This window comes from Rhincodon typus, chromosome 34 (assembly GCF_021869965.1).
Source record: "Rhincodon typus isolate 14 chromosome 34, sRhiTyp1.1, whole genome shotgun sequence".
In the NCBI taxonomy this organism is placed as follows: Eukaryota; Metazoa; Chordata; class Chondrichthyes; order Orectolobiformes; family Rhincodontidae; genus Rhincodon; species Rhincodon typus.
Window position 1 is genome coordinate 5121065 of NC_063365.1, and position 17336 is coordinate 5138400.

Genomic DNA, 17336 nt, shown 5'->3' on the forward strand with positions numbered 1-17336 from the left:
TTCTTCTGAAGAAGGGTCTAGGCCCAAAACGTCAGCTTTCCTGCTCCTCTGATGCTGCTTGGCCTGCTGTGTTCATCCAGCTCTACACCTTGTTATCTCTGTTAATGTTACTTGTTGTCTGTCACATTCTCTAGTCAGTAATGGTGTTTCCAAAGCTATCGTAGAATCTGCACTGCACTTAACAGAAAATTCAGAAATGGAATTGTTTGTTTTTCTGAATATTTCTTCTTGTAATGTGGGCAACCAGATTTCTTGCCCCTGCCTAATTGCTCTGAGGCAATGAACAGCCCTCTGGCCTCTGAAGGTGCTTGTGGCAATAGTGCTTCTCAAAGGGGTGTTAGAGCCATGCATCTATATGATCTCCATTTTAGGACAGAGACAAGGAGACTTTTTTTCTCGTTCAGTGGGGTAAATAGTCTGTGGAAATCTCTTCCACCAATGGCAGTGGAAGCTTTGTCTTTAAATAGAGTCAAGGCTAGTTTGATGGATTTTTGACAGAGAAGGATGTCATTGGTTATGGAAGCAAACAGGAATTTGGAGTTGAGACCACGACCAGATCAGCCATGATCATAAAGAATGGTGGAGCAGGCTCATGGGGCCAAATGGCCTTTTCCTGTTCCTATAATCTTATGTTACTAATGGCGTGTTGCTACTCAGCCCTGGTGCTAATATAACATGAAGGGCACTTACCTGCTGGGATTTTACAAAGCCTCTGGACTCTCTGTTCTCAATGGTCTCAACACTCTTGCGTCTATTCTTTGTAGAGCTTACGTTTACAGTCTACAATCCACCTCATGTGAAATGATAACTACACAACAGCGACTTGTATTTAAATAAGACCTTTACAGAGTTAACCATCCCAGGGTACCTCACAGAGATATATCAAACAAAAATTAACATGGAGACATAGAACATAGCAAGACAGATGAGCAAATGTTTAGTCGAAGAATTAATTTTTAAGGTGCAATTTAAAGGAGGAGACAGAAGGTGAGGGGCTGAGTGGTTTAGGGTTGGAATTCCAGAACTTAGGGCCTTGGTATCTGAAGTTACATCATCAAGGTACATCTTGCACTTGCCTAGAATACAAATAAAAGCAGAAAGTGCTGGAGAAACTGACAAAGTGTCATTAGACTTGAAACATTAACTCTGCTTTTCTCTCCACAGATGCTGCCAGACCTGTTGAGTTTCTCCAGCCATTTCAGTTTCTGTTTCAGGTTTCCAGCATCCGTAATTTTGGTTAACCTTGTGTTCCAATGCTGCATGTCAGACAGCTATCCATTTGCCACAGTGCCTTAGCTTTGATTCTGGCTGGCCTCCACACTCACCATTTTCCAATGCCAATAAATGATTTGCAAATGAAATGGACCTGTGGGATTCCCTCATTACTTGCCTGGTCCCCTTCTTCTGTCTGGCAGTCACCTCTTCCCTCTAGTTGCAGATTTTTAAAAATAAAATTCATTTGCACTATGTGGGTGTCATTAGCTACACCAACATTTATTGCCCATCCCTATTTACCCAAAGGCAGTTAAGAGTCAATCACATTGCTGTGGGTCTGGAGTCACATGTAGCTAGACCAGGTAAGGAAGGCAGTTTTCTTCCCTAAAGAACATCAGTGGATAGGTTTTTCCCCCCAAAATCAATTCATGGTCATCCTTAGACTTTTAATTCCAGATATGTATTGAATTCAAATTCCACCACAGCAAGTTTTAAACCCAGATCCCCAGAATATTAGATAACAAGGTGTAGAGCTGGATGAACACAGCAGGCCAAGCAGCATCAGAGGAGCAGGAAAGCTGACGTTTCAGAAGAAGGGTCATTTCTGAAGAATGGTCTAGACCTGAAACATCAGCTTTCCTGCTCCTCCGATGCTGCTTGGCCTGCTGTGTTCATCTAGCTCCACACCTTGTTATCTCAGATTCTCCAGCATCTGCAGTTCCTACTATCCCTAGAATATTAGCTGGGTTTCTAGGTTACTAGTCTAGTGGTAATACCACCAGGCCAGCACTTCCCCTTAAATTCTGTCAGACTGTGGGGTGAGCACACACCAAAAGGTGCTGTCCATGAACCTCTCCACCTCGCCAATACACTGCAGTGGCCCCTGCTGCTGCTGCTCAAGCTCCAAAACCTAGAGCTCGAGTTTCCCCAGGCACAGGTCCCTCCGGCACATGGCCATCCAGACCACCAGGGGGCATCTCAGATTTCTCAGTGGCAGGAGACCCAGAAAGTTCTAGCGTCAGGCGAACACTTGCACCATTGCTGGGTGCGAGGTAGGGTGGGACTGACACCATGATGTGTTACTAATGAAGGGGGCAGCAGAGAATTATGTGAGAAAACTTGCTGGAGTTCACAAACAGAAACCCTGTTTGAAACTCACCGAAATTGATGCTTAGCCAATTACTGGGACAGTTCAGCCCATAGTATTTCAAACACAGAATCAGGCCAGTAAGCCCAGCAGGTCTGTACCAGTGTCCATACTCCACCTCAGCCTCCACCCACTCTTGTTAATCAAGCACATCAGCACACCCCTTTTTATCCAACTTCTCCTTAATTGTATCCATGTTAATATCCTCGAAAGCTGCATGTAGCGGCAAGTTCCACATTCTAACCACTCTCTGCATATTCCCCTGAACTCTATATTAGGTGGATTAGAAGCTATTAATTCCCCCTGGTTTTGGTCTCAGGTTCTCCACTTCTACTTAGGTAAACAGTTTCCTAACCTTAACAACCTCTATCTAATCATTCCTCAGTCTTCTCTTTTCTAGAGAGTATAGAAAGTCCACCATTGAACTTTTCTTTGTAGATATAATTTCGTGGTTCTGGTATCATCACCGTAAATTTTTGTCACACTTTTTCCAGTGCGCCCATATCTTTTTTTCTGGGTGGAAACTGATGGAATGTTGGCTCTAATTGCAAGGGGATTGGAGCATCAGAGCTGGGAAGTCTTACTGCAGCTGTGCAAGGTGCTGGTGAGACTATATCTGGAGTTCTATGAGCAGTTTTGGTCCCCTTATTTAAGAAAAGTTATCATTTCATTGGACACAGTTCAGAAAAAGTTCACTACGATGATCCCTGATATGGAGGGGACAAAAACAGAAATTGCTGGAAAAACTCAGCAGATCTGGCAGCATCTGTGGAGAGAAAGCAGAGTTAACATTTTCGGTCCAGAGACCCTTCTTCAGAACTGCTTTGTTTGCTTTCTCTCCACAGATGCTGTCAGACCTGCTGAGTTTTTGCAGCAATTTCTGTTTTTGTTTCTGGTTTTCAGCATCCACAGTTCTTTCAGTTTGTTGTTTAGTGCTTAATCACTGCCACATCTCTTCCAGGCATGCCCACCTTGAAGAAGTTCTGCTCCTTTCTCTGACAGGATTTCCATTCCAATCTTTTATCTTGTTCACTGTCATTAATTTCACTGTCGCTCCTGGTGTTTGGCAAGGTATTTGCCAACCAGTTCTGCTGAAGGGTCTCGGAACCCAAAACATTAGCTCTGCTTTCTCTTCACAAACGCTGCCAGACCTGCTGAGGTTTTCCAACAATTTCTGTTTTTGATTCTGATTTCCAGCATCCACAGTTCTTTCTGTTTTTTTTTCCTGATATGGAGAAATTGTCTTATAAGCAAAAGCTAAACAAGTTGGGATCCTACTCACTGGCATTTAGAAGAATGACTGGTGGTCCCATTGATACATATAAGGCTCTTAAGGGGCTTAACAGAGTAAATGCTGAGAGGAAGTTTCCTCATGGGCATAGTCTCAGAATTAAGGAGTAGCAAGATTAACAGTGAGATGAAGAGGAATTTCTTCTCTCAGAGGATTATGTGTCTTTGGAACCCTTTGCCACAGGCAGCTGCATGGCAGAGTCCTTGTGTGTATTTAAGGCTGTGTATATTTAGATAGATTCTTGAACAGTAGGGAAGCAAGAGTTAAGGGGAAAATGCAGGAAAGTGGACATAGGGAATGCTGAATCAGCCATGATCCTATTGAATGGCAGAGCAGGCTCGAGGGGCCAACACCCTTCTCTCGTTTCTATTTCTTATCATCCCATGGAGACTAGAACTGGTCACACTATGATCTAACTAATATGTGATCTGTATAAATGTAACTTAACTTATCTACTTCTCATTCTATCCTACAGAACTTTTGTTGAAGGAAATTAGGTGGTCAGGCAGGTTAATACCTCATAAAGTGCAATGGTATCAAAAACCATGGTTGTGGCTCAGCAGGGACAAAATTTATTTCACAACAGACAGCTTTAACAAGGATTCCAGTACAAACGGAAGGGAAGGTACTAATCAAGCTGCATTTTTAATCTTTGCAATGCTGAGTGATCTTAATCAGCATGGGAACTCTCAGATGGGAAACACCATCAGGTCAGCCATGTCCACTTTATTCATTGTGATGTTGAGAAAAGGAATTCTTACTTGTGCATTTATGACTTATTCCATGAGATAAAATGATTCAAAGATACTTATTCGTTAGCATGCAAAATGATAATTATCATGCACAATAATTATATACAAATGATAATTATTCACTATAATTACATACATACCTTTAATGTTTAATACACAATATTCTTAGAATCGCACCATGCAAAGTGGGAAATTGTAGGGAACAGATGGTGTAGTGACAATGACAATGGACAAGTAATCTTGGGGACATGGACTCAAACCCCACCATAGCAGCTAGTGGGATTTCAGTTCAATCAATAAATCTGGAGTTGAAAGTTAGTCTCAATAACGATGCCTTTGAACTTATTGTCAATTGTTATGAAGACGTGAAACATCCTAATTCGACACAGGAATGAATGTCCTTGAGTGATACATATGGGGAGGTGATGGCGTAATGGTATTGTTGCTGGTTTAACAAGATAAAGACCCAGGTAATGCTCCAGGTTTGAATTCCACCACAACAAATTGGTAGAACTTGAATTCAAAATAGCAAAAATCTGGAATTGAAAGACTAGTGATGAACATGAAACAATTGTCCAAAATTATAAAAACTCATCTGGTTCACTAATGCCCTTCAGGGAAGGAAAGCTGCCATTCTTACCTGTGGGTCCAGAGCCATAGCAACGTGATTGACTTTTAACTGTCCTCTAAAATGGCCGAGTAAATCTAACCAGTTTCGTTCATAGGTTCATGGAGATGTACAGCACAGAAACAGACCATTCCGTCCAACTCATCCAGGCTGCCCTGATATCCAAAATTAATCTCGTCCCATTTGCCAGCATTTGGTCCATATCCCTCTAAACCCTTCCTATTCATATACCCTTCCAGATGCCTTTTTAAATATACTAATTGTACTCAACTCCATCACTTCCTCTGGCAGTTCATTCCATACGTGCACCACCCTCTGTGTAAAAAAAACGTTGCTCCTTAGGTCCCTTTTAAGTCTTTCCCCTCTCATATTAAACCTATGCCCTCTAGTTTTGGACTCCCCTACCCAGGGGAAAAGTCTTTGACTATTCACCATATCCATGTGATCAGAGTGATCCATGTGATCTAACGTTGCTAACGCCTCTACCGTGAGGAATTTTGTCTCACTGAAGTCCACGTAGATCACGTCCACCACTCTGTCTTCATCGGTTCTCTTCATTACTTCTTCAAGATACTCAAATGAAGTTTGTGAAACAAGATTTCCCACGCACAAAGCCATGTTGACCATCTCTAATCAGGCCTTGCCTTTCCAAATACATGTAAATCCTGTCCATCAGAATTCCTCCAACAACTTGCCCACCACCAATGTCGGGGTCACTGGTCTATAGTTCCCTGAGTTTTCTTACCACCTTTCTTAAATAATAGCACCAAGTTAGCTAACCTACAGCCTTCCAGCATCATTTCCCTAACTTCCCACAGAGTTCTAGGGTTCACCTGATCCAGTCCCAGGGATTTATCTACCTTTATGCATTTTAAGATGTCCAGCACCTCTTCCTCTGTAATATGGACATTTTTCGAGATGTCGCTATTTATATCCCCATGTTCTCTATCTTCCATATCCTTCTCCACGGTAAACACTGATGCTAAATACTCATTTAGTGTCTCAACCATCTCCTGCGATTTCACACACTAGCGACCTTGCCGATCTTTAAGGGGCCCTATTCTCTCTTTAGTTAACCTTTTGTCCTTAATGTATTTACAGAATCCCTTTGATTTTTCCTTAACCCTATTTGCCAAAGCTATCTCATGTCCCCTTTTTGCCCTCCTACTTTCCCTCTTAATTATACTCCCACTGCCTTTATACTTCTAGGGATTCACTCGATCTCTGTTGTCTATACCTAACATATGCTTCTTTTTTTTTTCTTGACCAAAACCTCAATTTCTGTAGTCATCCAGCATTCCCTACACCCTACCAGCCTTTTCCTTCACCCTCACAAGAGCATACAGTTTCTGGACTCTCGTTATCTCATTTTTGAAGGCTTCCCATTTTCCAGCCATCCCTTGTCCTTCTTATACAAGGCACATCTACCCCAGAAGAGATTCCAATGATCCAAAAATGTGTTTCCTTCTCCCCTGCAACAGCTTCTCAACCATGCATTCATCTGCTCTATCTTCCTATTCGTCCTCTCACTAGCATGTGGCACCATGAGTAATCCAGATATTATTACACTCAATGATCTACTTTATAACCTCCTGCCGAACTTCTTATATACTTTTTTTCAAAACCTCGTCCTTTTCTCTTCCTATATCATTGATTCCAATGTGTACAATGACCTTCTGCTGGTCCTTCTCCCCTTTGAGAATATTCTGCACCCTCCCTGAGACATCCTTGATCCTGGCACCCGGGAGGCAACACACCATTCCATTGTTATGTTGCCAGCCACAGAAATGTCTGTCTGTGCCTCTGACTAGAGTGTCCCCTATCACAATCAATCCCTTGGAACCTTGCATACCCCTTGTTATAGTGGAGCCAGTCTCAGAAACCTGGCTGTCAGTGTTACATCCTCCTGAGAGTCCATCACCCCCTACATTTTCCAAAGCAGCATTCTTGTTTGAAATGGGGATGGCCACAGGAGACTACTGAACTATCTGCCTACCCCTCCTGCCTTTCCTAAAGGTAACCCATCTACCCAACTGTATCTGTGTTTTCTCTACCTTCCTGAAACTGCCATCCATCATACCCCCCAGCTCGTGTAAATTCCTCATTGTCTATAGCTGCCGCCCCAACCTATCCATGTGATCTGATAGGATTCACAACCAAACACACTTCCTGCAGACATAATCATCAGCAACATGGAAATTCTCCCTAATCACCCACATCCTACAGGAAGAGGACATCACTCTGCTAAAGACCACCTTTGCATCTTAATAATCTACAGACCCAGAAAATAGCACAGTCTTACTGTTCTAAAAACACTGCTCTAGGGTAACTTGGTACCTATGGTTTATATTTTAAAAAGCAGTTTAATCTAGAGATAGATCTCAATAAAACATATATATATATAAAGGAACACCCTACTCATTCTAACAGATTTGCAAACAGGGTATAATTGGATTTAATAAACCACTTACCTGTTCCCCTGCTGTGAGAAGCTCTGATACTGAGTTTCTCCAAGGTCAGCTGTGAATTTCACTGTCTGTTTATTTTTCTTAGACAAAACTAGAATATACAGAGGTACTTGAAATTACACAGCAGAAGCAGTCAGCTGTGAAAGTTCACTGCATCCTTTGAGACTTTGAGAATAAGACTTCAATATAACTGCAGTGTGAGACTCGAAAAAGTCTCAAGAAAGGGAAGGCATCAGCCCAGGCACCAGAAAGGACAATGACAGAAACAACCCTGTCCACCTTGCAAAGTCATCCTTTCTAACATCTGGGGGTTAGTGCCAAAATTGGGAAAGCTGTCTCACAGACTCATCAAACAACAGCCTGACATTGTCATACCCATAAAATTGCACCTTGTAGACTATGTTCCAGATAACACCACTACCATCCTAGAGTATGTCCTTTCCACTGGTTCAATAGACCCAGCAAGGTGGTGGCACAGTGCTATACAGTTAAGAGGGAGTTGCTCCAGGAGTGCTCAACATTGACTCCAGATCCAGGAAGTCTCATGGCATCTGGTTAAACATGGAAAAGGAAAACTCCTACTGATCACTGTGTACTGCTTCATCCTCATCTCTCCACATTTGGCTGATGAAACAACACTTGGAGGAAGCAGAGAGTGGAAGGGCACAGAATGTACTCTGGGTGCAGGACTTTAATGGCCATCACCAATAATGTTACGGTAGGACCACTTCTAGTCAGTCTTAAAGGACATAGCTATTAGACTGAGTCTCCAGCAGATGGTGAAGGAATCAACAAGTGGGAAAAACATAATTGACTTCACCCTCAGTAATCTTCCTGCCGCTGAATGCATCTGCCCATTACAGTGTTGGTAGGAGTGACCAGTGTACAGTCCTTGTGGAGACAAAGTCCTGTCTTCACGTTTATGATACCCTCCATCATCCATAAAATCATTCCAACATTTTAGTCGCAGGCCTGCTGCAGCATTCCAGTGAGCCTCAGTATGAGCTCAAAGAACAACATCACATTTTCTGCTTGGGGACCCTGCAGCCTCAGGAACTCAACACTGAGTTCAATCATTTTAAAACATAGAACATAGAACATACAGCACAGTACAGGCCCTTCGGCCCACGATGTTGTGCCGAACTTTTACCCTAAACCTAAGGTCTACCTAACCTCCACCCCTACCTTATACTACCATCCATATGCCTATCTAATGGCAGTTTAAATGACCCTAATGAGGCCGACTTCACTACCCTCTCCGGCAATGAATTCTATGCCTCTACCACTCTCTGAGTAAAGAACCTACCTCTGACATCTCCCCTATATCTACCTCCACTCACTTTAAAACTATGCCCCCTCATAATAGCTACCTCCACCCTAGGAAAAAGTCTCTGACTGTCCACTCCACCTATACCTCTGATCATTTTGTACACATCTATCAAGTCACCTCTCATCCTTCGTCGTTCTAAAGAGAAAAGTCCTAGATCTCTCAACCTTTCCTCATAAGACCTTCCCTCCATTCCAGGCAACATCCTGGTGAATCTCCTCTGCACCTTTTCCAACACTTCCACACCTTTCCTGTAATGAGGCGACCAGAACTGGACACAATACTCCAGATGTGGCCGAACCAGGGTTTTGTAATGCTGGAGCATAATTTCGCAGCTCTTGAACTCAATCCCTCTCTTAATGAAAGCTAACACACCATACGCCTTCTCAACAACTCTATCCACCTGGGTGGCAGCTTTCAGGGAACTGTGGACATGAACCCTGAGATCCCTCTGCTCCTCCACACTGCCAAGAATCTTTCTGTTAACCCTGTATTCTGCTTTCAAGTTTGTCCTTTCAAAATGAATCACCTCACACTTTTCAGGGTTAAACTCCATCTGCCACTTCTCAGCCCAGCTCTGCATCCTATCAATGTCCTTTTGTAACCTAGAACACCCCTCCGCACTATCCACAACTCGATCCACCTTCGTATCATCCACGAACTTACTAATCCACCCTTCCAATCCTACATGCAAATGATTTACAAAAATCACAAATAGAAGAGGACCCAGAACAGATCCTTGTGGTCCACCACTCGTAACTGAGCACCATGTTGAATATTTTCCATTCGCTACCACCCTTTGTCTTCTAAGGGTCAGCCAATTCTGAATGCAATCTGCCACATTTCCCCCTATCCCATGCCTCCTTATCTTCTGCATGAGCCTAGCATGGGGAACCTTATCAAACGCCTTTCTTAAATCCATGTATACCACATCCACTGCTCTACCTTCATCCACGTGTTTGGTCACCTCTTCAAAGAATTCAATAAGGTTTGTGAGGCATGATCTACCCCTCACAAATCTATGCTGACTATCACGAATCAAACTGTGCCTATCCAAGTGATCATAAATCCTATCTCTCAGAGCCCTTTCCAATAATTTGCCCACCACTGAAGTAAGACTAACTGGCCTGTAATTTCCGGGGTTATCCCTATTTCCCTTTTTGAACAAGGGAATGACATTTGCTTCTCTCCAATCTTCCGGCACTCTACCCGTGGACAGTGGGGACGAAAAGATAGAATCCCATAGAATCCTTGGATAAATCCCATCAGGCCCAGGGACTTATCTATCTTCAACTTCCTCAAAATTCCTAGCACATCTTCCTTACTAATATCCACCTGCTGTAGCCTACCAGCTTGCTTCACACTGTCCTCCACTACAACTAGATCCCTCTCAGTTGTGAATACCGAAGAAAAGTATTCATTAAGACCTCTCCTATCTCTTTAAGCTCCGTGAACAAATTCCCTTTACAATCCTTGATTGGCCCTAACCTTTCTCTGGTCATTCTCTTATTCCTCATATACGTGCAAAAAGCCTTGGAGTTTTCCTTGATCCTATCTGCCAAGGTTTTGTCATGCCCCCTTATAGCTCTCCTAAGCCCTTTCTTCAGCTCCTTCCTGGCTAACTTGTATCCCTCTAGAGCCTTTTCCGTTTCTTGTTTCCTAAACCTTACATAAGCACCCTTCTTCCTCTTAACCAGTCATTTGACCTCTCTTGAGAACCAAGGCTCCCTCACTCGACCGCATCTTCCCTGCCTGCTAGGGACAAACATATCGAGCACACGCAGTATGCATTCCTTAAACAATCTCCACATTTCAATAGTGCTCTTCCCTGACAGCATCTGTTCCCATTTTATGTTAGCCAGTTCTTGCCTAACAGAATTGTAATTACCCTTCCCCCAATTATAAACCTTACCCTGCTGTATGTACCTATCCATTTCCATGACTATTGTAAACGTAACAGAGTTATGATCGCTACCGCCAAAATGCTCTCCTACCAACAGGCCTAACACTTGGCCCGGTTCATTGCCAAGCACCAAATCCAAAGTGGCCTCTTCTCATGTTGGTCTATCTACATACTGTGTCAGGAATCCTTCCTGAATGCACTGGACAAAATCCGTTCCATCTAAACTATTAGAACTAAAAAGTTTCCAATCAGTATTTGGAAAGTTGAAGTCACCCATGACTACAACCCTGTGACTTCTGCACCTTTCCAGTATCTGCCTCCCAATCTGCTCCTCCACTTCTCTGCAACTATTAGGGGGTCTGTAAAAAACCCCCAAGAAAAGTGACTGCTCCTTTCTTGTTCCTGACCTCAACCCAAACTGATTCTGTAGACATATCATTCTCGAACTGCCTTTCAGTAGCCCTGACCAGCAATGCCACTCACCCACCTCTTTGACCACCCTCCCTATTTCTTTTAAAGCATCTAAATCCCGCAACTTCCAACAACCATTCCTGTCCCTGAGTTACCCAAGTTTCTGTAATGGCCACAACATCGTAGTTCCAAGTACCGACATATGCTCTAAGTTCATCTGCCTTATTTCTGATACTTCTAGCATTGAAGTATACACACTTCAAACTATCCCTGTGTCCACAAATACGCTCCATCGACCGCATTTCTTTATTAACAACCTTTTAGAGCTGATTTCATCCTTCCACATTTTGTACCCAACCCACACCCAGGTCCTGTTATGACATACGTTGCTTTTAGCACAGTCACACATTCCTATGTACTCCTAGGCCCATTATCACATTATTCGGGTTTCATTCAGTACAGTTCACCCATTTTCTCCTACTTTTACCTCTTATTATCTCTTATTCAGCTTTTCTTCTATCCTGGTCTACTATCCATTATCTTCTCATTCACCTTTCATATCTCTATTTGCCTGGACTCCATCTTACCTTTCCCCTTCATCCCCTCTACTACTTCAGCTTCAGGGTAAGTACCAGTTTTTTGTAGCTGCTGACAGTTATAACGAAGAGTAACTGGACTCGAAAAATTAACTCTGCTTTCTTCCCTCAGATGCTACCAGACCTGCTGAGTTTCTCCAGCAATTTCTGCTTTTGTTTCTGCCCTTCAATATGTTGTGTGGTGTAACTACTCTATTAAATAGGACAGACATCGAACACATCTTGAACTCAGGATTGGGCACCCATGAGGTGCCATGGGCCATCAGCAGGATTGTATTCCAGCACAATCTGCAGCCTCATGGTTTGGCATATACTCCAGTCAACCATTACCATCAAGCCAGGGGATTAATCTTGGTTCAATGGATAGTGCGGGTGGTCTTGACAAGAGCAGCACAAGGCATACCTAAAAATTAGGGGGCACCTTGCTGAAGTTACAAAGTAGGACTACTTCCATGTCAAACAGCAAGTGATAGACAGAACTAAGTAATTCCATAATCAACATATCAAATCTAAGCTCTGCACTCCAGCCACATTCATTTGTAAATGGTGATGGACAAATAAGCAACTCACTGGAGGAGCAAGCTTTATAAATAGCCCAATCTTCAATGTTGGGGGAGCCCAACATATCAATGCAAAAAGATAAGGCTGAACCATTTTCAACAATCTCCAGACAGAAGTGCAAAGAGGTCACCAGCATCACAGATTCCCGTCTTCAGACTATTCAATTCACTCTATGTGATATCAAACAATGGCTGGAGGTGCTGGATATTCCAAAGGCTATGAGCCCTGATACATCCGGCAAAACTACAACAGACTATTGCTCAAAGACTCGTGTTACAATTGTTGTGCCCTCAGCCAAGCTGTTCCAGTACAGCTACAACACTGGCGTTTACTTGACAATGTAAAACATTGCCCAGGTATGTTCTGTACACCAAAAGCAGGACAAATTAAACCTGCAATTACCGTCCCATCAGTCTACCCTCAATCATCAGTAAAGTGATGGAAGGTGTCACCAACAGCACCTGCTCAGCAATAACTTGTTCACTGACACCCAGTTTGGTTCAGTCAGGGCCACTAGAATTCATTAAAAATCTGGATTTTAAAAAAACCTAGCAAAATAGCAAACATTTAACAACTGGACATTATCATAAAACTCATTCAGTTCACTAATATCCTTTAGGGAAGGAAATCTATCTTTCTTACTTAGTCTGGCCTGCAGGTGACTCTTGAGACGAAACAATATGGTTGGCTCTTAACTGCCCTCAGGGCAATTAGGGCTGAGCAATAAATGCTGACTTAGCCAGACACACCCTCATCCCATGAACTAATATATAAAAACACAGTCCTGACCTCATTACTGCCTTGATCCAAGCATGGACAAAAGAACTGAACTCCAGAGGTGAGGTGAGAATAATAGCCTTTGAGATCAAGGCAACTTTAGATAGAATTATTCCTAGCACAAAGGAGGAAGACTGTGGTTGTTGGAAGTCAGCCATTTGAACACTAGGACATTTCTGCAGGGGGTTTTCAGGGTAGTGTCCTAGGCCCAACCATTATCAGCTGCTTCATCAATGACCTTCCCTCCATCATAAGGTCAGAAGTGGGATGTTCACTGATGATTGCAGAATGTTCAGCACCATTCATGACTCCTCAGATACTGAAACAATCCATGTGCGAATGCAGTAAGACCCAGATAATATTCAGATTTGGGTTGACAAGTAACAAGTAATATCCACATGTAAAACTGCTGGTAATGACCATCACCAAAAAGAAAGAATATAATGATAGTATAAAGATATGTCAGTGTCACAGCAGAGGGATGCATTCAAGAAGGAAATAGGGAGAGTACATGTTTCAATAAAGATCAAGATAGCACCAACAAATCCAGCAAACCTAGATAACAAGGGGCATAGAAGACTGGATAAAGAGGAAAAGGGAGACCTATAAGAGGCACTGAGGGCTCAGAACACCAAAAGCCCTAGAAGAGTATAGAATGTACAAGCAGGGGAATAAAACGGAAATTAGGAGAACAAAAACAGGGGCATGAAAGGATAACGGCAGGTGAAATAAATTAAAATCCTAAGTTATTTCAAAAGTATATAAAGGGCAAAGGGATGACTAGAGAAAGAGTAGGACCTATTAAGGTTCTCAGCGGTAATTTGCGCGCAGAGCCAGAAGACATAGGTAGGGTTCTAACTGAATGCTTTGTATCGGTGTTCACTAGTGAGAGGGATGATGTGGGTATAGAAATCAGGGAGAAGGAATGTGACATAATTAAAGAAATTTGTATTGAGAGAGGAGAAGTTCTTAGTGATCTGGCAGGTTTAAAAAGAGATAAATTTCCAGGGCCAGATGAAATGCATCCCAGGTTGTTGAGTATGGCAAGGGGGTAATTTTTGATTCCTCTCTGGCCACAGGAGAGGTGCTGTTATTCAAGAAGGGAGCAAGAGATAAACCAGGAAACTACAGGCCAGTCAGTCTAACCTCAGTGGTAGGGAAACTATTGAAAGCAATTCTGAGGGGCAGAATTAATTTGTGTTTGGAGAGGCAGGGATTAATCCAAAGTGGTCAGCATGGTTTTGTTGGGGAAGGTTATGTCTGGTCAACTTGATTGAATTTTTCAAAGAGGTGACCATTTGAGGGCAATGTATTTGATGCAGTCTACTTGGACTTCAGCAAGGTTTTTGATAAGGTCCCACATGGGAGACTGATATCGAAGGTGAGAGCTCATGGGATCCAAGGAAATTTGGTAAATTGGATCCAGAATTGGGTGAGTGGCAGGAAGCAGAGGGTGATGATCAAGTTTTTTTTGTGACTGGATGCCTGTGCCCAGCGGGGTCCAGTGCTGGAAAATGTGATTAGAATAATTAGGTATTTATTTTTGGCTGGCATAGACTCAATGGACCAAAGGGCCTTTTTCTATGCTGTAGACCTCTGACTCCATGACCATAACCATCATCCCTTGAAATCCAATGACATTACAATTGACGAGTTCCCACTAACAAAATCCAGGGGTTACCATTGATCACAAACTGAACTGGGCTAGCGATATAAATACAACGGCTAAAAAAGCAGACCAGAGTCTAGGAATCCTGCAGTGAGTAACTCACATCTTGACTACCAAAGCCTCTCCACCATTTACAAGGTGCAAGTCAGGACTGTGATGGAATGCTCTCCACTTGCCTGGATGGATGCAACTCGAACAAAACAGAGGAAACTTGATATCATCCAGCACAAAGCTTGATTGATTGGCAGCACATCCATAAAGATTCAATCCCTCAGTCACTGACACAAAGTTGCAGCAAGATGCTACAAGATGCAGTGCTGAAATTCGCCAGTCTCCTTAGACAGCATCTTGGGTGCAGTGGGAAGATAGGTGACAAATGAAGTTCAATGTGCACAAGTGTGAAGTGATACAATTTGATACAGAGAACAGTATAAAATAAAGAACACTATTTGAAAAGATGTAAAGGAACAGAGAGACATGGGTCTACATATGCATAAGTCATTAAATGCGGCAAGACGGGCAGAGAGAGCTGTTAATAAAGCATACAGTGCGAGGTTTCATTAATGGGGGACAGAAAACAAGAGGAGGGATGTTGTGTAGAATATATGTGGCCATGATGTGGAGGTGCTGATCTTGTATGGGGGTGGACAAGGTCAGAAGTTACACGACATCAAGTCGTAGTCCAAAAGGTTTATGTGAAATCACAAGCTTTTGGAGCACAGCTCCTTTGTCAGGTGAAGAATATATGTAGGACACTAGTCTGGCCTCAGCTGGAATATTGTGTACATTTCTGGATGTCACACTATAGGAAGAGTGCGCATGCATTGGAGAAAATGTAGAAAATGGTTCCAGGGATGAGACATGTAGTTATGAGGATACACAATCTAGGAGCAAATTACTGCAGATGCTGGAATCTGTACTGAAAACAACAAATGCTGAAGATTACAGCGGGTCAGGCAGCATCCATGGAGAGCGAGCCAGTTAATGTTTTGAGTCTAGATGACTCTTCATCAGAGCTGATGTGAAGTGTGGCAGGCGTAGATTTTATGCGATAGGTCGGGTTGGGGGGTTGGTGCAGAGGTTAGAGTGTAGTGTGCTGGGGGAGAAAGGATGTTGATAGTGCAGATTAAGTGATCAGAATGTGAGAATGGCAGAACAATGGTGTGTTTAACTGCCAGACTGGGAAGAACAGACAGTCCCCACTGGGGTGGGGGTTGGGGGAGGGGAGAGAGAGCATGGTGACAGAGAATGTTTGATTTGATTGATTTATTATCACGTGTACCTAAGTACAGTGAAAAGCTTTGTTTACAAGCAGTACAGGCAGATCATAGTAAGCAAGGACATACAGATCATATGATGAAAAACAACTAGACAGAGGCATACAAGTTACTTTGCACAGAGCGTGTGTTCGGCAAGATCAACATTAGCAAGATCTGCAATATTTGAAGTTAGAGAGGCTGTTATGCACCTAGACAGTAAGCTTTCCATCTCATCTATGTGGGAAGACAGGTTTTTGGTTATCGTCACTCCTAGGAACTTGATGCTGTCCACCCTCTCAAGGGCAGCATGGTAGCACAGTGGTTAGCACTGCTCCTCACAGTCCCGGGGACCCGGGTTTGATTCCAGCCTTGGGCAACTGTCTGTGTGGAGTTTGCACAATCTCCCAGTGGCTGCATTGGTTTCCTCCCACAGTCCAAAGATGTGCAGGTTAGGTGGATTGGCCATGCTAAATTGCCTGTAGTGTTCAGGGATGTGTAGGTTATAAGGGGATGGGTCTGGGTGGGATGCTCTGAGGTTTGGAGTGGACTTGTTGGGACAAAGGGCCTGTTTCCACACTGTAGAGATTCTATGATAAAACTGCAATCTCTCAGCTCAATTGACATAGATGAGGGTGTTTTCTCCTCCTTTCTCTCTGAAGTCAATGATCAGTTCTTTAGTTTTGCTGACTTTGAGAGAGAGGTTGTTTTCATTACACCATGTCACCAAGCCCTCTATCTCCTTTCCGCATTTCCACTCTGTTGTTTGATATCCATCCTTCCAAAATCATAGATGGTGTTCATTCAGAATTTGGCAACCAGTGCCAACCAATGTAACAAGTAAAGATAAAAGAAAGGGAAGGAATGGGAGTTGGTTCACAATTTGAAGATGTTGAGCTCAATATTAAGTCATGAAGGTTGTGAAGTGCCCAGTCCGAAGATGAGATACCATTCATCCAGTGTGGGCTGTGATTCGCTGTAGCTCTGCAGCATGCCAATGACAGACAAGTGGGAATGTGAGCAGGACACTGTGTTAAAATGACTGACTACAGGAAGATCAGGGTCCTGCTTGTATACAGACTGGAGGTGTTCTGCCAAGCAGTCACCCAATCTGTGTTTGGTTTCTCCAGTGTAGGATAGGCCCACTTGTCTGTCCTCCACACACTGTAATGCTCCAGTGAATTGTAGCGCAAACTGGAGGAAGAACATCTCATCTTTGGACTAGGCACTTTACAACCTTCCGGACTTAATATTGAATTTAACACCTCCAAACTGTGAACCAACTCCAATTCCTTCCCTTTCTTTTAGCTTTACCTGTTACATTCTCTATCACCG